This window comes from Leptopilina boulardi, unplaced genomic scaffold, assembly GCF_019393585.1.
Source record: "Leptopilina boulardi isolate dan_hultmark-lab unplaced genomic scaffold, ZJU_Lbou_2.1 LbouV2_208, whole genome shotgun sequence".
NCBI classification, from domain to species: domain Eukaryota; kingdom Metazoa; phylum Arthropoda; class Insecta; order Hymenoptera; family Figitidae; genus Leptopilina; species Leptopilina boulardi.
In genome coordinates this window covers 439,726-464,877 of record NW_026137761.1, presented here as the reverse complement: position 1 = coordinate 464,877, position 25,152 = coordinate 439,726, and the positions used below count along the sequence as shown (strand labels likewise).

At 28.8% G+C, this 25,152-nt stretch overlaps 1 protein-coding gene across 12 annotated transcripts in view; it reads right to left on the bottom strand.

Moving 5' to 3' along the window:
* Nucleotides 1–25,152, bottom strand: part of LOC127278580 (potassium voltage-gated channel protein eag) — a 1,151,741-nt gene that overhangs the window by 1,053,731 nt on the left and 72,858 nt on the right. Inside the window, exon 1 of one of the 12 annotated variants that reach the window (XM_051300363.1) lies at nucleotides 18,974–18,979. The exons of the other annotated variants lie outside the window; for them this stretch is intronic. The gene's annotated coding sequence lies outside the window, so the exon portion shown is untranslated. Of the gene's footprint in view, nucleotides 1–18,973; nucleotides 18,980–25,152 lie in introns of those variants that run through there. 12 annotated transcript variants of the gene reach the window in all.

Here is a 25,152-nt window from a genome sequence, read left to right as displayed (position 1 = left end):
GCAAAACATCAATACTATAATATTTATTTTTCACTTTAACCAAAATGATTTGGTGAATGTGTACATTTACCGGTTAAAGTGCACAAAACAAAGAAATTCGTATGCTATTCTCACAATCACCTACCTACTGATGCCCAATTTGGTCAATGTGCACATTGACCGGTTAATGTGCACATTCACCAATTTCGCACTTTAACCGTAACATATATATATATATATGGGACGTTTCACGTCAACCGGCCCAGAGCTCTGTCCAAAAATCTACTAAACGAAAATTGACTTATTATGGCTTAAAATAACCGTTAGCTCATACTCTTTCAAATAAAAAGTGGCGAATTCAAAAATTCAACATGGCGTCCTTACTGTGACAACTTTTTCCAATTTTTTTACTGACTCAGCAAACAAATGTATTAATTATCTTGAACAAATCACTGCTATTAGTTAGAGAATAGGTCACTCTTATGTTTTTGGGGTCGCCGAAAATGAATCTGAAGTCAGATTAAAAAAATTTTCAAAATTCAAAATGGCGGATCCAATATGGCAGACAGGTTATTAAAAACTTAATGGATTCGCTTGAAACTTGTTACTCGGGGGTTTTTGGGGTCGCTGATTACGAATCTGAAGTCAGATTTCGAAAATTGAAAATGGCGGATTCAATATGGCGGACATTTTTTAAAAAAATTCAATGGATTTGCTTAAAACTTGTTATTTGGGGGTTTTTGGGGTCGCTGATTACGAATCTGAAGTCAGATTTTGAAAATTCAAAATAGCAGATCCAATATGGCCGATATATTTTTGAAAAATTCAATGGATTTGCTTGAAACTTGTTACTCGGGGGTTTTTGGGGTCGCTGATTACGAATATAAAGTCAGATTTTAAAAATTCAAAATGGCGGATCCAATATGGAGACCAAAATTTTTCAAAAATTATCAGATTTGCTTGAAACTTGTTACTCGGGGGTTTTTGGGGTCGCTGATTACGAATCTAAAGTCAGATTTTAAAAATTTTCAAAATTCAAAATGGCGGATCCAATATGTCGACCAAATTTTTTTTAAATGTATCAGATTTGCTTGAAACTTGTTACTCGGGGGTTTTTGGAGTCGCTCATTACGAATCTAAAGTCATATTTTAAAAATGTTCAAAATTCAAAATGGTGGATCCAATATGGCGACCAAAATTTTTTTAAAAATTATCAGATTTGCTTGAAACTTGTTACTCGGGGATTTTTGGGGTCGGTGATTACGAATCTTATGTCTAACTTTTAGAAATCAGGTCACAGAAAAATCAGAAAAATTGGATGGATTCGCTCAAACCTTGTTATTTGGTTTTGAGCTAGTCTACACTCGAGCCCTACTTAAGAGGTCCAAGTTAAGCGGACTCGTTTATTGTTCGCTTCTTATTTTTTGGGAATTTTCGTAGTCCGCTTGAGCGGACGACGCACCAGAACAGTTCGCTTAATAAGCGCTCGAGTGTATGTGTATCATTTGTTTACAATTTAAGCACAACTGAAACTTTCAAATATTCTCAAATTGAATTTCAAAAACTGTCCTTAACTCTAAAAACCTTAACCTCAAAAATCAGCCTCATTACATTTAAGTTTATAAATGCAAACAAATTTTACAATTTCATCCGCCATATTGGCTCAACCATTTTGAATTTTTAACAACTTTTACATCTGAATCGTGATCTGTGACCTGATTTTTAAAAGTTGACGTAAGATTCGTGATCATCGACCCCAAAAATCCCCGAGTAATAAGTTTCAAGCAAATCTGATAATTTTTTAACAATTTTGGTCGCCATATTGGATCCACCATTTTGAATTTTGAACATTTTTAAACTATGACTTTAGATTCGTAATGAGCGACTCCAAAAACCCCCGAGTAACAAGTTTCAAGCAAATCTGATTAATTTAAAAAAAATTTGGTCGACATATTGGATCCGCCATTTTGAATTTTGAAAATTTTTAAAATCTGACTGTAGATTCGTAATCAGCGACCCCAAAAACCCCCGAGTAACAAGTTTCAAGCAAATCTGATAATTTTTGAAAAATTTTGGTCTCCATATTGGATCCGCCATTTTGAATTTTTAAAATCTGACTTTATATTCGTAATCAGCGACCCCAAAAACCCCCGAGTAGCAAGTTTCAAGCGAATCTGATCAATTTTTAATAAAAATGGCCGCCATATTGGGTCAGCCATCTTGAATTTTGAAAATTTTTAAAATCTGACTTCAGATTCGTAATCAGCGATCCCAAAAACATAAGAGTGACCCATTATCCAACAAGTTGCAATTATTTTCTCAAGGTAATTAATACATTTGTTTGCTGAGTTAGTAAAAAAATTTGCAAAACATGGTACAGTAAGGACGCCATTTTGAATTTTTTAATTCGCCACTTTTTATTTTAAGCAGTATGAGCTGACGATTATTTTGAGCCGTAATAAGTTGATTTTCGTTGACTAGAATTTTGGATGGAGCTCTGGGCCGGTTGACGTGAAACGTCCCATATATATATATATATATAAATGAATTTTTGATTTTTTAATTTTCATTAATTCTTTAAATTTACCTCAAATGTATACTTTATATATATCGATCGATTCGTCTTGACGTAAGGAATACAATTTTATTATATATAACCTTAAATTTTTTTATTTAAAAATTTTTTCGATTAAAAAAAATTTTTGGAAAAAAGACGATAAAAATTTTTTTTGGGGTATTTTTTAAAAACCTTTGGTCAGATTTGAGATATTAATATGATAAATGAGCCTACCAAATTTTATCTAAATCCATTAAAACCTGTTAAAGTTATATTCTAAACAAAAAAGGGATCCACACACACACACATACATACATCCGGACAATTGATAAGGATCTCATATAACATAAATAAAATCTATAAAGAAAAAAATTTGTTTCCGCCGCTTTGAAAAGTTTTATAAACGAAAGGACTACAAATATATTATATTTTTATATATACAATTTTGACAAAAATTAATAAAAATTCGATATAAGAAAAAAATTTTCAAAAAATACAAAAACTATTTTTTTCAAAAAATCAAAAAAATGATTTAATCTACAGATTTCAGTAAAATATGAACTTTATATAAGGTAATCGATTCATTTTAATACAAGAAGTAAGTTTTTTTACCATACAAAATTAAATCTACAATGAAAAAAATTTTGAAATAAAATAAAATGTGAATATATTTGGAATTGCTTGTGTCAGATTATATTTATTAATGCAGTATTAATAGCAGTATTTTCTGTTGCTTTCAATCGTAAACATCATGATTAAAAATTAGTGACTTCCAAGTTTTAAATGGCGTTTGTTTATATGTAAAGTATACTATTTCCTTAAGTCCTGAAACTTAACGATATATGTAATGTGAGTCCTGGAAATTAACGAAGGGCATTAATAAAGGTCCCGGAACTCATTGATTCATATATATCTATATTCGAACAAAAATATTCTGATTTTCAGACTCCAGTAGTAGTAGTATTTTCTGTTGCTTTCAATAGTAAGCATTAGAATTAAAAATTAGTGACTTCCATATTTTAAAGGGCGTTTGCTTATATGAAGTATATGTCTTTTTCGTAAGTCGTGGAATATAATAACATATGTAAATTTGAATACTGGAACATAACGAAGCGCCTTAAACCAAATCTTTAAACTTAACAATTTATAATGGATTGTTTAGTAAAAAATACTGCTAGTACTGCACTCTGAAATTCAGAATATTTTGATTAGAATATAGATATATGAATTGATCAGTTCCAGGACCTTTATTAATGCGCTTCGTTAATTTCCAGGACTCAAATTACATATATCGTTAAGTTCCAGGACTTCAAAAAATAATATATTTTTCATATAAACAAACACCCTTTATAACTTAAAAGTCACTAATTTTTAATTATGATGTTTACGATTAAAAGCAACAGAAAATACTACTATTACTGGAGTCCGAAATTCAGAATATTTTTATTAGAATATAGATTTATGAAACGATGAGTTCCGGGACCTTGATTAATGCGCTTCTTTAATTTCCAGGACTCAAGTTACATATATCGTTAAGTTTCAACTGCTAAGAAATTTTTAGTATGATAAATCCGGGAGAGTAGGCTAACTCAATTATTTTACAGTATTTGTTACTAAATGTCACTTATAATCGATACTCTAACTTGATTTTATTACAATGTAAATAAAAGCAAAAACTAAGTTAAAAAAAATGCACGAAATATTTAAACCATTTTATTATTTTGCCTAGTTCTGAAAACAGGTGTTATATTCACATTTGTTATTGTATTAGGAAAATTTTTTTTGAATAATTGTTCATTAATTTTTCACGGCCTAAGCTTTATAATAACCTAAAAATTGGACACTAATTTTTTCTATTGCTTCTTCGTGAGGAAGCTTTGCATTCGTGACGATTTTCAACTTTGCGAAAAAAGGTTATATCATTATATCATACTCATTCTCACCTAGAATTAATATATTTGAAGTTCTGATCAAATGTTCTGATGTATGTGTGTGAATGGGTGTGTGTATGTTTCAAAATATTGTGATCAAATTATCTCAGAAACATTTTGATGGATTGTCCTGAAATTTTGTATGCTTATTGCAGTCATTAATACCTATAATCTGACACAAGCATTTCCAAGTATATTCAAATTTTTTTTAATTTAAAAATTTTTTTCATTGTAAATTTTATTTTGTTTATTAAAAAAACTTACTTCTTGCATTAAAAGGAATCGATTAACCTATATAATGTTCATATTTTACTGAAATCTATAGATTAAATCATTATTAAAATTTTTTAAATAACTTTTTCTTATATAGAAATTTTTATTAATTATTGTCAAAATTGTATATATAAATATATAATATGTGACCTGGACAGTGAAAAGGGGGCTTACGTGCGAAAAAAAACGATTTTTTATTGATTGGTGATTCTGATAGAAATAAATTTTCTCTATCAGAATCACCATTAAATAAAAAATCGTTTTTTTTTCGCACGTAAGCCCGCTTTTCACTGTCCAGGTCACATATTATATATTTATACATTTATATTAAAAATTCCCGTGTGGAAAAATTTCGGGGCGCTGGTAGGACACTGGACAGACTGTCTAACGTCTCTATAGACCCAGGCCAGACGGTCTTGTCGAGCCCCCGATCAGAAGTGGAACGAAAGTTCCATGCTACGGTCTAGAGTTAGACAAGCTGGCCAGGTCTTGATTCTCGCGTTCAATAATTCTTAATAATAATAGTAATAATAATAATAATCCTATTAATATTACGTATTATTATATTTATAGATAAAATTAAAATAACATTAGTATTCATTAATAATATGATTTTAATTTATTAATAATAAGGAGATAAGTTGTATTGGAATCTTATAAGTCAAGACAACTTATCTCCTCATTTAATTATTATTAGTAATTTCAAAAAAAATTTATTATTATTTAATTAATTTAATCCGAAGTTTTTTACAATTTTTGTTTCATCAGTTAAGATTAATTAACAACACCTGTGGAAATAACACCTAATCTAATTTGAAAAATCTCGCTCGCACTGGGCACCGAACCCACGACCTAACACTCGCAAACCTACAACGCTAACCACGGGGCCACGCTGGCTACTTGGCGACAATCTGTTAATATCGGTGATGTTTTTGGCGCGCCTTTATGCTAAATTCAAAATGTTTTTATTCTTAAATTACATATATTTTTAATATAATTATAAAATTATTTCTATTTATATAAAAGCCATATCCATTGCCTTTATTGTCATAGGTAAGCCCATCTAAACTAGTCGGTCTTGCTATTCGCTAAGAAGCGTTTCAATAGACGTAGTCGAGTTCGTCTTATCTAGACCGTTTTTCAAGACTCAGGCCAGCGACTTTACAGCGCTACTTGACAAACGTGTAGGTTATGGTCGTTTGCGGTTGTCATCGTACTTTTACAGTTGTTGCACTTTTGTGAAATTCTTTTTTTTTGTAAAATGCTTTTGTAAAATACTTTCGTAAAATATTTTTCTGAAATACTTTCGTGAAATACTTTTGCGAATTACTTTTGTAATTGTGTACAAATATTTTTAAATAATATATTTTTTACAATTTAATATATTTCATAATTAGTAATTAATATTATTTAAATTAATATATATTGTACAATTGGATATGTCGAATTTGGGTGTAATAAATTTTAAATATATTTTTAGTTTTGTTAAAAACTACTTTTTAGTTTGAGGTTATGTAAATGGATATATAATATAAAAATAAATAAATTCGTGACAAAGTTTTTTCTTCGATTAAAAAAATAAATTTCAAAAATCTATAAAAAAAACAAAAGAATATTTTTATTGAAATTAACAGCAATATATAAATATAATTTAAATAATATTAATTACTAATTATAAAATATATTAAATTGTAATTAGTAAAAATTGTAAAAAATATATTATTTAAAAATATTTGTACACAATTACAAAAGTAATTCGCAAAAGTATTTCACAAAAGTATTTTACAAAAGCATTTTACAAAAAAAAAGAATTTCACAAAAGTGCAACAACTGTAAAAGTACGATGACAACCGCAAACTACCATAACCTACACGTTTGTCAAGTAGCGCTGTAAAGTCGCTGGCTTGAGTCTTGAAAAACGGTCTAGATAAGACGAACTCGACTACGTCTATTGAAACGCTTCTTAGCGAATAGCAAAACCGACTAGTTTAGACGGGCTTGCCTATGACTGGTAAGACTATTTCTAGACGCTAGACTTCCACAAAATTTTTCCACACGGGTTAGTGACTTTTAAGTTATAACCCAGTCGAAAATCGTAAGTTTCCCTGAAGGGTTCACATGGCCTTCAGGTAACTGTTATGAAGGTTTCAAAAGCTTCATGGCAACTATTTATACATTAGACCTAAAATTCTGTGATATTTGCTTTCTGACTTCTTAACGGGAAGCTTTTTCTACAGCTTGTTGAATATCTGTGGACAGCTTCTAGCAAAAGGTCTACCAGTTTGCTTGGTGAATGCTTTCCTAATGCCTGGTTTAATGTGTAAGAAAGTAATTCTATTTGCTTTTCACAAGTTGCAAATTAATATGTAATTTAATTACCTTTTTTACACTTCCTGAAAACTAGAATAATTTCATTAAATTAAACTAAATCGAAAAATCATAAAAATTCTATAGTAATTTGTAAATCCGTTTTATACAATTAATAATTATTCTTTATATATTATATAAAAATTATTTTTCAAAGAAAACGTTTATTTTTAAACACTTAAATTATATACGAAAAAAATTATATATAACTTGAGCAAAATTTGGGGTTAGGAATACGAACACGGTGAAAACCTTTTATATTTAATAATGAATACAATTTCTTAAAAAAAGACAAAATATTTAATATTTAAAAAAAAAGATTATTATTTTTAAACTTGATATTTATGAATATTTTTTATAAATAATATATTCTTTATTCTTTTAGAATAAATTTAAAAAGACTGTGGAAATACCGAGTCTGACGTAAATAATTTTTCTTTAATTCTTCAATATTTAAATATAATAATCTAATACATAATATTTTCACGAGATAAATAAAGATGGAAAGAAAGGTTAAATTTAATTTTTGATCATTGTCATTTTTCCGCTGTTTCCTGAAACATCCATGACGCTTCATTTAATTTTCGCCACCTGAACGCTTTCTTTTTATATATGCAAAATCCTGCAACTCTTTGATAACTCTCTCAAAGCTACTTGAATGCTTTGTTTAAAACGTACAAAATTTGTTATTTTCAAGCTTTCCGTGGAAGCGAAAAATCGGCCATAACAGGCTTCCTGAAAGTTTTCTATAGCTAGTTATCTACTGTCTCACAATTCTCTAATGGTTATCTCAATACTTCAAAACAACTTTTTGTTCAGCTTAACATAGCGTAGGATTTTCGACTGGGAAAGGGTGTTTGTTTATATGAAAAATATATTATTTTTTGAAGTCCTGGAACTTAACGATATATGTAATTTGAGTCCTGGAAATTAACGAAGCGCATTAATAAAGGTCCTGGAACTGATCGATTCATATATCTATATTCTAATCAAAATATTCTGAATTTCAGAGTGCAGTACTAGCAGTATTTTTTACTAAACAATCCATTATAAATTGTTAAGTTTAAAGATTTGGTTTAAGGCGCTTCGTTAAGTTCCAGTATTCAAATTTACATATGTTATTATATTCCACGACTTACGAAAAAGACATATACTTCATATAAGCAAACGCCCTTTAAAATATGGAAGTCACTAATTTTTAATTCTAATGCTTACGATTGAAAGCAACAGAAAATACTACTACTACTGGAGTCTGAAAATCAGAATATTTTTGTTCGAATATAGATATATATGAATCAATTAGTTCCGGGACCTTTATTAATGCCCTTCGTTAATTTCCAGGACTCACATTACATATATCGTTAAGTTCCAGGACTTAAGGAAATAGTATACTTTACATATAAACAAACGCCATTTAAAACTTGAAAGTCACTAATTTTTAATCATGATGTTTACGATTGAAAGCAACAGAAAATACTGCTCCCGAGTAGAAATCCCCAAGGTATGCCTAAAATGATATTTGGCCCTAAGCTGGTCCTAACTTGGCAGAAAATGTTAATATTTCCTAATTTGGTCCTAACTTGGTCCTGCTTTTACAAGCCATTTTAGTAATATCGGAGTATTTTGGCATTATTAATTATAATTAATAATAATATAATTATAATAATAAAATAATAATAAAATAATAAAAAAATAATAAAAAAAATATATAAATACAATAATAAAAATAATAATAAAATAAAAATATACCATAGTTTTTTTAAAATTTTAATTAATTATTAATTAATTTTATATTAAACAAAATGAGAAGGGTTACATTTAATTTGAATTTTTTTGCCCCTACTTTTTCAACCCTAGCAGACGAAACGGACGAAACTATAAGCAGAAGTTATTTAGAGGTTAAGTTCTTGCCCATGTATAAATCACCAACGTATGCCTAAAATGATTGTTGGCCCAACATTGGTCCTACCTTGGCAGCCCCTGTTTATGTATTCTAGACTGGTCCTAACTTGGACTTAGCTAGAACATCTAGTTAAGTGTTAAAAAATTTTTTATGAAAAAAGTGATTGAATTTAGGATTTGTAAAATATTCTCAGATAATACTTATTTAATTAATTGATAATTATTTATTAATTTGCAATAAATATTTAAAGACATTTTTCCATAGTTATATTTGTTAATTTATTTAATTGTTATATATATTGCTAAATAATATATTTCAAAAATATTTTGTCGAATTTTTATTTGTTTAAACAATTTATTGTTCATAATTTATAACTTTTTTAAATACACATAGACAGTAGCACAATTTTATAAATTTTTTACCTTCTCTTAGTAGTTATTAATTTAAAGGTTATACATAAAATAAAACATAGAATTAAATTTGCAACAACTATTATGTTAAATTGTTTAAACAAATAATTGTTTCTCTTTATTAACATTTTTCATAATTTTCCTAGAAAAATGCAGTATTTTTTCCCATTGTAAAATTAGGAAAAAGCTGCATCTTTCTAGGTGCACTACAAAAAAGTTAATAAATAACAAAAATAAATTGTTTAAACAATTGTTGAATTAATAATTTTACATCAAATCTATCTGGCTTTATATTCGATTTGATAAATTGTAAAATTAGGAAAAAACTGAATCTTTCTAGGTGCATTACAAAAAAAGTTAATATAAATAACAATAAATTGTTTAACGAATTAAACAATGCAATTTAATGTTTCAAATCCATTATTTGACAACATAAAACACTTACAGTTAAAGGTCTGGATAATTTCAAGTATTTTTGTAAAATGGAATTAAAAAAATATAGTGAAGATTTATATAGACAAATCAAATAAAAATAGCTAATTAGGTTCGGTAGTCGCGGTCGTTAAAGCATTCGTTAGGTCTCTTAGGTCATGGGTCTGGGGTTCGATTCCCGTAGGGTTCAAATTTTAATTCAACTCTCAGAGTTTAATTTAAAACTTACAGGATATTCCTTCTAGAAAGTTAGTATTAATTGTGGTTAAAATTAATTTTTGTAATTATTTATTATTTGTTATTAAAACTGGTCTTAACTAGGCACCCAAGTTAGGACCAGGCTAAAATCTCATCACAAACCATTGTAGGACCAAACTAGAATGCCAAACTTGGACTTAGTTAATAATAGGGCAAAATAGATAGGACCAAGCTAGGACCAGTTTTCATTTTCTACACGGGGCTATTAATACTGCATTAATAAATATAATCTGACACAAGCAATTCCAAATATATTCACATTTTATTTAATTTCAAAATTTTTTTTCCAAAAATTTTTTTCATTGTAAATTTATACTACTGTTACTGAATTCTGAAATTTAGAATGTTTTTATTAGTGTATAGATATATAAATCGTTTAGTTCCAGGACTACAATTTAGATACATTGTTAAGTTCTGGTACATAAGAGAACGATATATTTTTTATAAAAACAAATGCACTTTAAAATCTATAAGGCACTAATTTTTTATTTTTATGTTTACAATAAAATGTCTCATATTTAATAAATTGAGTAATTTATGAAGACACTTGTAAGCAGCCAAATAGTCATCGTGATTCTAAGTTTCTAAATCATTTATCATTACCTTATACGTATGTAAAAATTTGCAATATTTTGAGAAAATTTTCTTCTTTAAAGGTATTTTATAAGCGACAAATACGCGAATAAGAAAATTTGGCTACATTCATTAAAAATTTAAAGTATGAGTGAAACTTTCATTATAGAGTCACAATTATAAAATAAAGTGATTCCTCTATTACAGTACCATTTATGATTCATATTTATACAATTTTTATAGAAAACTACTATATCTTTTACTTCTATGCATCAGAGTATAGACATATTAATAGTTGAGTTCCAGGACCTGATTTAAGGCGCTTTGTTAATTTCCAGGACTTAAATTTACATTTACTGTTAACTTCCAGAAGTTAAGAAAATGAAACTTTATAAAAAATTTAAGAATTTATGATTTATGAAAATTTAAATTTTTTGTTTAAGTATAAATGTATAAATCGAAAATTTTCTGATAACTGAACTGATTGTGAGAAGCATCATTTTGTTTAAGCCCCGTGCAGAAATATCCCTACTTAGTTCTATTGCAAGTAAGGCTCTCTCATGGCCCTTGCCAATTTTTCCATAAGTCTGGCCTTTTCCAGATTAAACGAGACATACTTGGTTCAGGTTTGCAATATAACCTAGAAAACTACATAGGGGAGAGTGGCAAACAGTGGGACATTTTAAACAGTAGGACACTTTAATTTTCTGAAAAACTACTTAAAGAAACTCGACCAAAATTTAAATGTAAACCATGTTTATGACAACACACTATCTCCAAAAATTTTAGCCACATTGATTCATTATTTACAAAGAAAATTGAAGAAAACTGTTTTTGACGTACCGGAGTAAATTTTTTCTTGAAATACAATGCTAATTTTTATATATAAAGGACAGTTTTAAGAAAAGTGTAATTGTTACTTCGTTTACTCATGTTTTAAAGTATAATATCCAATAATTTAAAATATTTTTAAACACAAACAATTTTTATTTAGATAATTTCATGCGATTGCTTAATTTAAACAGTGTGACATTCAACACTGGAACAGGCAAAAATTTAAGTTTATGAAACGTGGTTTTTGACAACACTGATTTTAAGTTGTGTCAGCTATACGCATGCGAATTTATACTTACACAGCGACTAAAAATGTGATTTTTTATTCTAAAAAACAATAAAAACTTCAAAATTTATAATTAATAATTATTATAATTATTGTTCGACAACATTTAAAAAGTAACACTTGATAAGAAAACGACTATTCAAATTTTGCTCCAAATTGTTTTTAGGTTATGAACAAATTATGACGTATGAACAGTAGTACTGTAAACGTGAAAAAAATAATAGCAATTTTTTATATGAAACTTAACATCGTATTATAAAAATGTAAAATATTATTAAATTATGAGTATTTTGCAACATTTGTTGACGTTATTTAATGAAAAAAATATATATTTACAAAGTATGAAGCAGAATATTTCCTATTGAAAAAAACACGTATAATTATGCGTTTAATAATACGTAATAAAACTTAAATTTATTTATGCTGATTCCACATATACGAAACGCGCGCGTGTTGCGTTGACGCGTATCGCTAGCGACAGAGTGGTATACGTATTAAACTATACGTATATCACTCTATCGCTAGCGTTACGCGTCAACAAATACGTATCCCACTCTGTCGCTAGCGATACGCGTCAACGCAATACGCGCGCGTTTCGTATAATGTGGAATCAGCATTAATTTATTTTTTTAATGTTTTATTATACGTATAATTGTACGTATCTATAATTTTTAATATTTAGGAATATATAAATATGGAATATATTTTTGTTTATTAATATATACCTAAATATTATAAAATATTGACAAGTATAATTATACGTAAAATTATACATACTATTATACGTATTATTATACGTTTAATTATGCGTATATTTATACGTATAATTATACTTGTCTATATTTTATAATATTTAGGTATATATTAATAAACAAAAATATATTCCCTATTTATATATTCCTAAATATTAAAAATAGGAAAAAAACTAGGCGCAATTGCGCCTACATCTAGGGTTTCGTGGCGCTTTAAATTTTAATTAAAAAAAAAAAATCAAAAATAAATAATTTAAAAATAAATAATAAAATTTATTTTATAAATTTAATGTACTATTAAATTTTATTTATTTAGCAAAATTTTTATTATAAATTAATTATAAATTATAAAATATTAATTTCTATAAATTAATTCTCCCCCAGACAGTAAATTCGAAGAAAATCAAAAATTGGCAAAATCAAAATTCAAAAAGGTAAATGAAAGAAAAAAGAAAGAGTGGCTGTGGAGTGGAGGTCTTTCTTCTATCATTTATCTTTTTTGATTCACAAACAAAAACATTAGGTAAAATGTCCATTCGATAATGTCCACTATTAAGACATGTCAACTATAGGGACATGTCAACTATATGGACATGTCAACTATTGGGACATGTCAATTACTGAGACAGGTGAACTACTGGGACATGTTAATTATAGGGGCATGTTAACTAATGGGACATGTAATGTCCATTCGGGAAAATGTCCATTCAGTAAATGGAGATTTGGGATCTGTGGGGCCCCAAAATTTCAATTTGGGAGCTATGGTGCCCCAAAATTTGAATTTGAGATCTGTGGTGCCCCAAAATTCGAATTTGGAAGCTATGTTTGCCCAAAATTCGAATTTGGGATCTCTGGTGCCCCCAAAAGTTTAATTTGGGATCTGTGGGGCCCCAAAATTCGATTTTGGGATCTGTGGTGCCCCAAAAGTTTATTTTGGGATCTGTGGGGCCCCAAAATTTGAATTTAGGATCTGTGGTGCCCCAAAACAAACATGTCAACTATTGGGGTTTGTACTACGGACAGACGGACGCCAAAGTGAAACTATAAGGCTTTCGGCCATGGGCCACGAAACCCTAAAAATTGGCAAAAATCAAAATTGATAAAAAAGGTAAATGAAAGAAAAAAGAAAGAGTGGCTGCGGAGTGGAGGTCTTTTTCTATCATTTATCTTTTTTGATTCACAAACAAAAACATTAGGTAAAATGTCCATTCGATAATGTCCACTATTAAGACATGAACTATTAGAGACATGTCAACTATAGGGACATGTCAACTACTGGGACATGCCCCTATAGAGACATGTCAACTATTGGGACATGTCAATTACTGAGACAGGTCAACTACTGGGACATGTCAACTATTGGGGTTTGTACTACGGACAGACGGACGCCAAAGTGAAACTATAAGGATTTCGGCCATGGGCCACGAAACCCTAAAAATTATAGACACGTATAATTATACGTATATTTATACGTATAATTCTTGTTTCAAATTCGTATGTCTTATTATACGTATTATTATACGTATAATTATCGTGTTTTCTTTCAATAGGGTTATTGTTAAAATAATTATTCGGTTCTTAATAATAGGTGTCCCACTGTTAAATACAAACCTTCAAAACAAGAAAAGTACATCAAGTTTCAAAAACTTTAAATTTTTTTATTTAATCACAATATCCCACATAGCACATGAGATTTCCTAAATATTTCTGAAATATTTTATTGAAATTTAGAAATATTCCAATGCGAAGTCCTTGAAATATTTCTGAAATTAGGGAAATGTCCGCCTATAAGAAATATTGCCGTGTAATTTTGCTGAAATATTTCATTAAAATATTATAGAAAAATTCCAACTTAAATGATGCGCACTGGTCGATCTCAGTTTTTATGGCCTGTACAGCTGCGCAGTAGTTTTGAATTTTCTAGGATCCTAAGGTGTTGAACATGTTAGAAAATAACGATTGATTACATATTTTAAAAAAGTCTCTTACTTTCTTTGAAATATTTCCTGAATATTGCAGAATCTTCATGTGTAATATTGCAGGAGTCTTAAAGTTTAATATTTCAGCAAAATTGTACGGCAATATTTCTTATAGGCGGACATTTTCCTGTTTTCATAAACATTTCATGAACCTTGCATTGAAATATTTCAAATCTTTCAATGAAATATTCATGAAATGTTTAGGAAATATAATGTGCTGTGTGGGATACTTTTAATAGAATATGTGCATTGTGTAGAAAAGAGTTCAAACTTTATGGTAATACCAAAAAGTGTTCAAAAATATATAAAATTGACATATTAATATGTCTTTGAAAAAAGTGTCCCAATATTTGTCACTCTTCCCTACATACATTCAGATTACATATAATTTGTTCATGCACTGGCACAAGTTCCTGAACTCACCGATAAACATATTTTGATATATATCCAAAAGTCCTCAAACTCATAGATAGAGAAATTTTCATAAATTTCCAAAAGTCCTGGAACTCATCGGTAGAAAAATTTATAAATTTCCATAAATTACCAATGACCGTAAGAAGAAAATTTGAGTATCCATAGTCATGTCTAATGCATAATCTTGTGTATCGTAGTCTATTCTACGTTTTTCATACCAAAAAAGAAGTTTAAAAGCAATAAAATTGTAAATAATGATAGAAAACTGAAGATGTCAGACATAACGGTCGATTTCAGGTCAGTCCTGGAACTTAACGTTACAACGCAGGAAGTTCCAGGACGGCATAGTTTAGCCCTAGGGGTGAGTAATTTAACCACGGAGTATTGTTAGGTTTTTTCAAAAACTATCGAAGAGGGAGGGGGTTGAATTTTTTTGAAAAGTTTAAACAGTGAATTTTTGAAGACTTGTAACTTTTAAACAGAAAGAAGAAGAAATATTTGTCCTATATGTTTTCGAAAGGTTTTTTCCTGCTCTTTCAAATGGTGCAAAAAAATTTTCAAAAAATTCAAATTTTGACCCTTTTTTGAAAATTAAACATTTTTTCGAATTTTTTTTTAAGTTCGGTCCTTTTTATTTTTTTTATTTATTTTTTTTAAAGATAAAAATGTGTATTTTCACCACAAAAAATATTGAGATGTCCTTTTTTGTGATTTTCGAGATATTAATTAATTAATTAATTAATTAATTAATGTTAATAAAAAATGAAATATTTTACAAATAAATAAAGTTATTGCAATCCTGAAGGTACCAATTGAAAGCTGACGTTATTCCGCATCCAACGAGCCCTGTATGGACTATTTTGGATTAGAGGATTTTCTATAAACAATTGCCATGTTAGCCAATTGTATATTAACAATACACTAACCCAAAGTACTTCATATAGGGCTCGTTGGATGCGGAATTATGTCAACTTTTATTAAGTAACGTCAGAATTACGATACCTTTATTCGTTTATAAAATATATAAATTTTTATTGACATTAATTAATTAATTAACTAATATCTCGAAAATAACAAAAAAGGACATCTTAATATTTTTTGAGGTAAAAATGAACATTTTTAACTTTCAAAAAAATAAATTTAAAAAAAAGACCGAACTTAAAAAAAAAGTCAAAAAAATTTTAGATTTTCAGAAAAATTTTTTCACTAATCGCAAGAGCACAAAAAAAATTTGGAAAACATATATGTCAAAATTTTTTTTGTTTACTTACATAATATTTACAATTTTTAGTTAATTAATTAACTATTAAGATTAATAAAAAATGATATATTTTACAAACAAATAAAGTTTTTGCACCATTTCAAAGAGCAGGAAAAAACCTTTCGAAAACATATAGGACAAATATTTCTTCTTCTTTCTGTTTAAAAGTTACAAGTCTTCAAATATTCACTGTTTAAATTTTTCAAAAAAATTCAACCTCCTCCCTCTTCGACAGTTTTTGAAAAAACCTAACAATACTCCGTGGTTAAATTACTCACCCCTAGAGCTTAACTATGTGCAAGTTACAGCCCGATCCGATGAACTTTTTTTCACTTAGTTCGCTACAGGAATTTTACCCCATAGGGTAACGGCACCAGTGAAAGAACATTTAAGGAAATGCATACTTTTATCATTTATTATTTTTGAATGCAGTTATTGAAAATTTTTTTACCAATTTTTTTTCGATAGCTAATTAAGTGTAGAATGCGAAGGTCATATTTAATTTTCATAAATATAAGATGTTAATTAAAATATTAATTAATAAGTAAAACATACCTATTTCACCAGTGAAAGAACAAATTGTCTAATACGAAGCTGAAGTACGCAACGTTTATGATAAACGATTTTTAAAGAAATAATTTTTTAAAATGAAAAATTCTATAATTTTTTGCCTAAAAAATATTTTTTGTAGTTTTCATTAATCAACAAATTATAAAAAAATATTTTTTAGGCAAAAAATTATTTCTGTTCTTTCACTAGTATATAAAAAAAAAAACTCCCAATGACGGAATTTGCTTTCCTTATGGCAAATTAATATTTTATTAGCTTTTAAATGAAAAGAAGTATTTCTAATACACAAGATAAATTTAGTTTAAAGAAGACCGACGATTTAATGCTGATTCCACATTATACGAAACGCGCGCGTATTGCGTTGACGCGTATCGCTAGCGACAGAGTGGGATACGTATTTGTTGACGCGTAACGCTAGCGATAGAGTGATATACGTATAGTTTAATACGTATACCACTCTGTCGCTAGCGATACGCGTCAACGCAACACGCGCGCGTTTCGTATATGTGGAATCAGCATAAGGCAGTTTAAATTAGTTAAATGTGAAAAAAGAAATAACGTGTCAGAGAAGAGTTCTTATTGTTGAAGATAAATTTGCAACACAACATTTTTAAAATTATTTTTTATAAAATTTACGTGTTAACTCTCTAGGTATCTTAGATACTAAAGACGTAAATTAAATAAGGAACATAAAAATATATAATTTATAATACCAAATTGCTTATTACACTAATTAGAATGCAAAACATGAAATTTGTTCTTTCACTGGTGTCAGTTCCTTCACTGGTGCCGTTACCCTATATCATTGTGCGTGCGAAGAGTACGCTCTGTGGGCGCGTGACTTTTACATTGTACCCAGTTTTTCGATATACAGTAAAAGTGGCTCCATGAATCTCCTACAAAAATGTTTCTCCAGAGGAACCTAAAAAATTGTGAGGAAAATTTTTGTTGTAGCTCCTTTACTTTGCAAATGTCTTTAAAGATGTAATATTGACTAGTATTTAGTTTTAATTCCCTTTTTTTGAAACTGAAAAAATGTTTTATCGTTCCTGAAATATGTTAAAAATTGTTCGAGCATGTTTTTTTACAACCCAGCAGCGAGGCGGCGAAAAGTGATGATCGACGGCTGAGTTGTAGAAAAAAATGCTCGGACCTATTTTAACATATTTCAGGAACCACAAAACATTTTTCAAGTTTTAAAAATGCAAATTAAAGCTAAGACCTTAAAGATTCTGTTGTAAAATTCACAAATTTTTCCATACATTATTCTAGATTGTGCCAAGAGTCAAAAACATTAGTAGGAAAGTAGGAAAATTGCATAATTTTTTTTGAAATCTTTTCGGTATTATAAATACTAAAAAGAAGAAAAAAATTTTCTTAATATACATTTAGAAGCAGAATTTGATCAGCTTTGCAAGCATTTAAGTTACAAGTCTCTGACTTTTTTCTAACGTAAAATATCTTGCTTTAAAGTCAGCACCAAATTTCCACTCTTCGCACGTCAGCCGTACCGACAATTTCCGACGGTAGTGTTTTTCACCAATATAATATCTTACGAACATCTTTAAGATACTTTTAATATTCGGGTATTGTTAAAAATTAATTCATCTCCTTAATTCTTATTTATAGTTTTAAACCTAAAAGAAAGTGCCACTAAAAATTGTTTTTAAAATATGTCAGTTTTATCTTTGAAGGGTTATCAACATTCTAAAAAAAAGTGTATCAATTATAAAACTTTTTCTTACTCAGATTGATAAAATTGGCCACTGATAATTTTCAAAGCTCATTTTTAAACTCATAATGTCAAGGTACGAACAAGACATTCCAAAGATTATTTTCTACTTGGACGCTATGAATGGCCTCAACATTGACTTTTCCCTTATTGCAACAAATTGATATAAAAAGGAGGAATAGTGTATTTAGTCAATGTTAATGTAATCTTATGACGGAAGAAATAGGAATAATAGGAAAAGCATTACATCTTTCAATTGTTTTATTGTAGACAAATTATAGGTCAATATTCAAGTATTAAAAAAATTACTGGCTGCACAGCAAGTGCGTGCAAGGGTTGAGCTTGCACCTTGACCCGGAGTACGATTTAACTTTGGTTGAGTTTCTCGCGTGTGAATCGAGATTAAGTATATGTATAACTGTGTGGTCTGACCTTAGTTACCGATCACGACACGAAGACGACGTTGACTGCTACAATTTTGACCCTGGTAAATTCACTCTAAGTATCCAAATACTACAGTGACATGACTTTTATTCTCTTACTTATTTCGTGGTACAATTTCTTTCTGCACTTAGCGTCCTGCTGTTCTTTTAATCCACACTTTTCAAAAAGAAAAATTTATTTATAACTTTTGCACAACACCATAGATATTTTCAAAACATGCAGTGAAATCATTTTGAAATTCGAAATTATATTTCATACAATTTTTATTTTTTTTTATTTTAAATACTCGATTGGGGTAGTACTTTCATCCCATCATAGTCAAGTATTAACCCACCAAAATTTTTCTAACATTGTTCCACTGTGTTATAAAGTTCTTTTAAAGCATGATTTCCTGGCAAAAAGTCAAACAGAATATCTAAATTAAAAAAAAAATAAAATCCATGATGGAGAATTCTTATTATGCCTAGACTTTGCAGAAAATAAATCGATTTTAAAATATTTGGTGTTTCAATTCTTACATTGAAGTTAAGGTAAAATTTTTGACATTTGGGCGTTAATGGGTTAAGAAATTAAATTTTTTAAATTAACATTACTTCTATAAGAGTCCATATATTTAACTCTTTAACGCCTGCGGGACGTATTTGTCCCACTTGCAAAAAACCCTGTAACTTTTTAAAATATTAATATTTTTTAATGCGATTTCACTCATTTTCTTCAATAGATCGTAGTATCGAGAAAAAATACAAGTAACGATAAAAAAAATTTTAACATAAATAAATAACCGAAAGTTTATGCAAATCGTAAAAAAATCAGTTAGCTCGCGTACACAGATCAATGTCAAAAAAAATTATCGAACACGTTAACTGAAAGTTTTTGAACCACTGAATACAAATCTGGAACCAATTTTGAAAAATTCAAAATGGCTCCTTAAACATAGAAAAAATAACTTACGTTTCCCGAGTAATAATTGTTAAAGACGAACTTTGGAAATGAATAAAAATGAGTCTTTAACTGTATCAGTCATTTAATTGATTTATCAAAAATATCAATTTTAAAATCTCAAAATTGACGTTGACTCTTTAACATACACATGCTCTTCGGACACAGAAATAAAAGTAATAGGCCCCTTTCTAAATATATTATTATTCAATATATGAAGTTTTAAAATTTGTAATTTTGGAAAAGTTAACTGTTAATTTTTAAGGATATACTAACAAAACGCAAGTGTAGACATAAGATTTATAATTCGTATTCTCTATATATTTATACAAATTCCAAATATTTCCTTGTACAATAATAATTCCTTTTCTTTGATATAATCAAATAAATTTCCCTTTATAAAATGACTAAACAAATCCCTTTATAATATAACAATGTGTGTGTGTTTACAAAATCTATATTACCAAGAATATACCTTCTTTCTTTGCCTTTATCAATATCAAACAAATGATCTCCTTTTTATTCAATTAGGTTTTTCTAACAAAGACTCTTCACAAAATCTTGTATTCTCAATGTCGAAAGAAAACGATTTCACTCTTTGAACTGTACTACTTAAACCTTTTTAAAAAAAGAATTTAATTAATTGAATGACTCTAAAAATGAGTCACCCAACTTATCTCTACACGAAACCTCTCCCAAAAATTGACTGACTCTAAGAAGAATTTATCAATTGAACAACTCCCTCAAAGAGAGAGATGTTGAATTTGTCTTACTATGAGACCCTCCTTAAATTAACTGACTGTTCTTCTTCCTTGCAAATGTTTTTATTCATCCACCTTTAGTGGTGGGGTTTGTATATTAGTTCAAACACCCTGTGTGTTACCATGCAATGTCTTTTGCAATATTGCATTTTTCAGGCGCCGTCGGATTTGGCAATCGCCCTTTCATGAATGCCACACCTTGGGTTAAACGTTCTTAAACGTGAAGCATTAGTGGTTGATAAACCCCCTTTTTAAAGCACGTATTCAAGAAGTTTGTATTTTTCCATCGTTATATTGCTAGGTTTTTGCTAATTCATCAGTTCAAAGAGTGCACTGCCCCGTATCCACATAGGAAAGACTAAATAATTTCGTTATTTGAAATTCAATATCTTTTGAAATTATATTCTTGGTGTTCGATTTTGGCAATATAATATAATTATTTATTTATAATAAATATACGTATATTTATAATTATAATTATTTATGTTTAATGTAGATAATTATAGTAAAAACATGGAATAATATATTTACATAATAAAAAAAATGTTACGAGGATGGGGCGTAACAGTAATATTAATTATTAATAAGTGGCACTTGTTTTTAAGGTATCACATCGGCACTAATCGGAGTCAAAAGTTTGTACCTCGCATTACTACTTCCCGCACTATACTTTCGCCCTCAACTCCCTATACTCTCAGCCCATACTGTACCTACTTCTACAAATGCACTCGTACACGTATACCTCACACTAGCAGCGATTGGAAGGAGTAGGAGGTTTGACAACGTCGCTATAAGTCTCGCTTTGACTACTGTGGACTACTGTCTCTCTCTAACTAATGTTACCATCCTGCGATGTTGCCACATCAAAATGGCGGGTGTGCTATATATTGTAAATGACGTTATGAAATAGAATTTTTAATTTATAATTACAAATAAACGGCACGGTAAAGTATAAATTTCTTTGTATATTTTAGTTGCAAATTTATTCGTGAATTCAACATTAGTTTTTGAAAAAAATTTATAGAAAACTTCTGATGATATTTGTGAAAATGTACTTCTCCCCTATACATTAGTCCCGTCTCCCATGCAAAATAAGCAACTTTGATTGCTAATATCTCTGGTTTCGTACGGCGAAAATTCTTCATATTTTGCAAATTTGTCAAGAATGATAATAAGAACATATGGTAAAATTTTCAAGAAAATCTATAGAAAACGGTTTTACCGATGTGATACCTTAAAGGTTTCTGAGATCGCTGATTACGAATATGATGTCGAATTGACAATTAACAGCTGTCAAGCCAACTGTCAACTTTTCTAAAATTCTATTATTGTAGGTGAAAGTGACAGTATAGGGATTTTTGGTGTCGCTGATTACGAATATAATGTCAGATTTACATTTTGACAATTGACAGCTGTCAAAACAACTGTCAACTTTTCTAAAAAGTGATTTTTTGGCGAAAATCACAGTATAAGGGGTTGTGGGGTCGCTGATTCCGAATATGATGTCAGATTGACATTTTAACAATTAACAGCTGTCAAAACAACTGTCATCTTTTCTATAAAATGATTATTTTTCACAAAAATCACAGTATAAGGGTTTTTCGGGGTCACTGATTACAAATATGATGTCAGATTTACATTTTGACAATTGACAGCAGTCAAAACAACTGTCAAATTTTATAGAAAATGATTATTTTTGGCAAAAATCACAGTATAAGGGTTTTCAGAGTTGCTGATTACGAATATGATGTTAGTTTCTCAAAATTCAAAATGGCGGGTCAAAATGAAATTTCTATAATGTCAGTGGCATGGACAGGGATAGCAGCAAATTTATTGGTAAATGGCAAAACTGAACACACAACGTTTAAATTACCATTGACGATAATATGAACAAACAATATGCAATATAAATCCTAATACAATTGATGGCAAAAAAAATAAAGAATGTCAAGTAATGATTAGGGATAAAATAACCATGACTTCAAAGCATGCTTTTGAAGCAGTAGATAGATTGTTAAGAGATTTATGTAAAAGTACAGAAAGTTTTGGTAATAAAATTATTATTGCATCTGGCGATTTTAGACAAACTTTACCAATTGTTAGACATGGAAATAGAACATTGACAGTAAATAATTGTGTTAATAAAAGTGAATTATGGTCAAATTTTATATGTTTCACATTAATTGAAAACAAAAGAGTATCTAATAATGAAAAAGAATTTAAAACTTGTCTTCTACAAGTAGGAAATGAAAAATTTTACAATATATTTGAAGAAAATAATGAAGTAGTAAAATTACCTAATGAAATAATATGTAATGATGATTTAATTACTGAAATTGATGGAAAATCCATAGACTCAAATGAATGTGATATATAAGAGAAAGTAATATTAGCACCAAGAAATAATGATGTATTTGAATTAAATAATGATGCTGTTAAACGAATGACAGGTGAACCTAGAGAATATTTAAGTATAGATTCAGCTGAAGAAGATAAAAAGTGTTAAACAATAACTAACTTAATACCAATTGAAGTATTAAATACTTTAACTCCAAATGGATTTTTTCCTCGCAAATTAATATTAAAGATTGGTCCAATTGTGATACTTTTAAGGAATAATAATTTAGAAAGAGGTCTTTGTAATGGAACAAGACTAAAAGTTATTAAAATGGGTAGTTTTTCTATTCATACACAAGTACTAACGGGAAATTATAAAAATAACATTGTAATTTTGCCACGAATTACATTGTCACCGTCTAACGAAAAAATACCATTTCAAATGTCAAGAAAGCAATCTCAGGGCCAATCTTTCCAAAAATTAATAACATCACTCATAGAAAACTAAATTATAAAATTTTCATTTAAAAATAATAAGAAATAAAACAACTTACAAAAATTGCACAATGGATTTGATGAATAAGTTAAAACATTATAACTGTACGTATTTGTAAATGAGAATTAGATATTAAAAATAAATAAAAAATATAGAATTAAATTTGTGTTTTTATATTACAATAAAAGAACGACATATTATAAACTTATGATAAGTTAAAGAAATAATAATAAAAAATTAATAAATCAAAGGGAGTAACTAAAAAAATCAACGATTTTTTTCTAAGTCCCTAATTTTTTTAGACTTATAAAAAAAGTATGTAAGATTTTCTGAAACCATATGGCAAAGTATTTTGAATTATTTGAAAATAAGTGAAAATAGATTTTCCAAGGACGGTGTCTACGTCGGGTGTTTTCGGCATTCACTCAGAGTTAACTCTAGAGTTAGCAGTGGTGCTCAAATGTAAATTTTGATTTTCAGTTCGTCTGTTGGTTGTGAACGTTGTTGATTGGCAATTTGGCATAGACGATTCATTTTGATTGGCGCAGGGTTTGCAATTGTAACAACATGTGAAACGGACCTTTAATTCTAGTAATGTAATGTTAAAATAAAATTTTTTGTTTCTAGATTTCATAAAAGTCCCCAAAAATTTATTACTAGATGACCCAGAGTTAACTCTGTTTTCTTGCGAGAGTAAAGAAAAAGGGTCAGTCCTAACCTTTAATGGTCGACAAAATTTGTGAACGGATTGTTTGTTTTGAAAAGTGTAAATTGAAACATAATAATTTATTTTTATTAAAAATTATTTTAACTTTTTATTTATAAAAAACAACTTTAATTAAAATAAATAATCTAGTTTCTAAAACAATTCAGATTAATTAAAGTTAGGGAAATAATGAAAAATTTGAAAATTATAAACTTTAAAAAAATAACACGTTTATGGGTAGCAAAAATATGTTCCATTTTTAAATGAAGAACAAAAAATACGTATAAATTAAAAAAAGTAAGCAAACAAGGACAACTAACTTCAAACTCAGGGTGATGAAAATAGAAAATCAATTATTTTATTTAGGTAAATAAATTTTCAAAGATAATATCATTGAGCACCACTGTTAACTCTAGAGTTAACTCTGAGTGAATGCCGAAAACACCCGTCATGGTGTCGGTGTCGCATTTTGAAATTTGTTAACTTAATACACGGAGAGAAAAATCTGCCTTTTATAGTATGAAATAGATTGCTGCTATTTTTCTGTAAACTTTTCATACTAATAGAGCAAAGATTTGAGAATTTTTAGTATAGTATTTGTCCGTACTAAAAAAGCATAGTATATATGCTTCTATAGTACAAAACATGTAGTTTAATAGCAACAACGCCATGCGAAGATCGCACATAACATCATCCTACTATGTTTGCATAAGTTCTATGCTTTTTCGGGGATAGACTCTTGCAACTGGCGATTAGGCCACGCCCACCTTTACTTAATTGGAACTGCCCTAATCGCCAGTTGCAAGAGTCTATCCCCGAAAAAGCATAGAACTTATGCAAAAATAGTAGGATGATGTTATGTGCGATCTTCGCATGGCGTCGTTGGATTAAAAGTATAATAAGTATGTAATAAGAGGCTATATGACAAACTTTATTAGCATAGACAAGTTTCATGCTA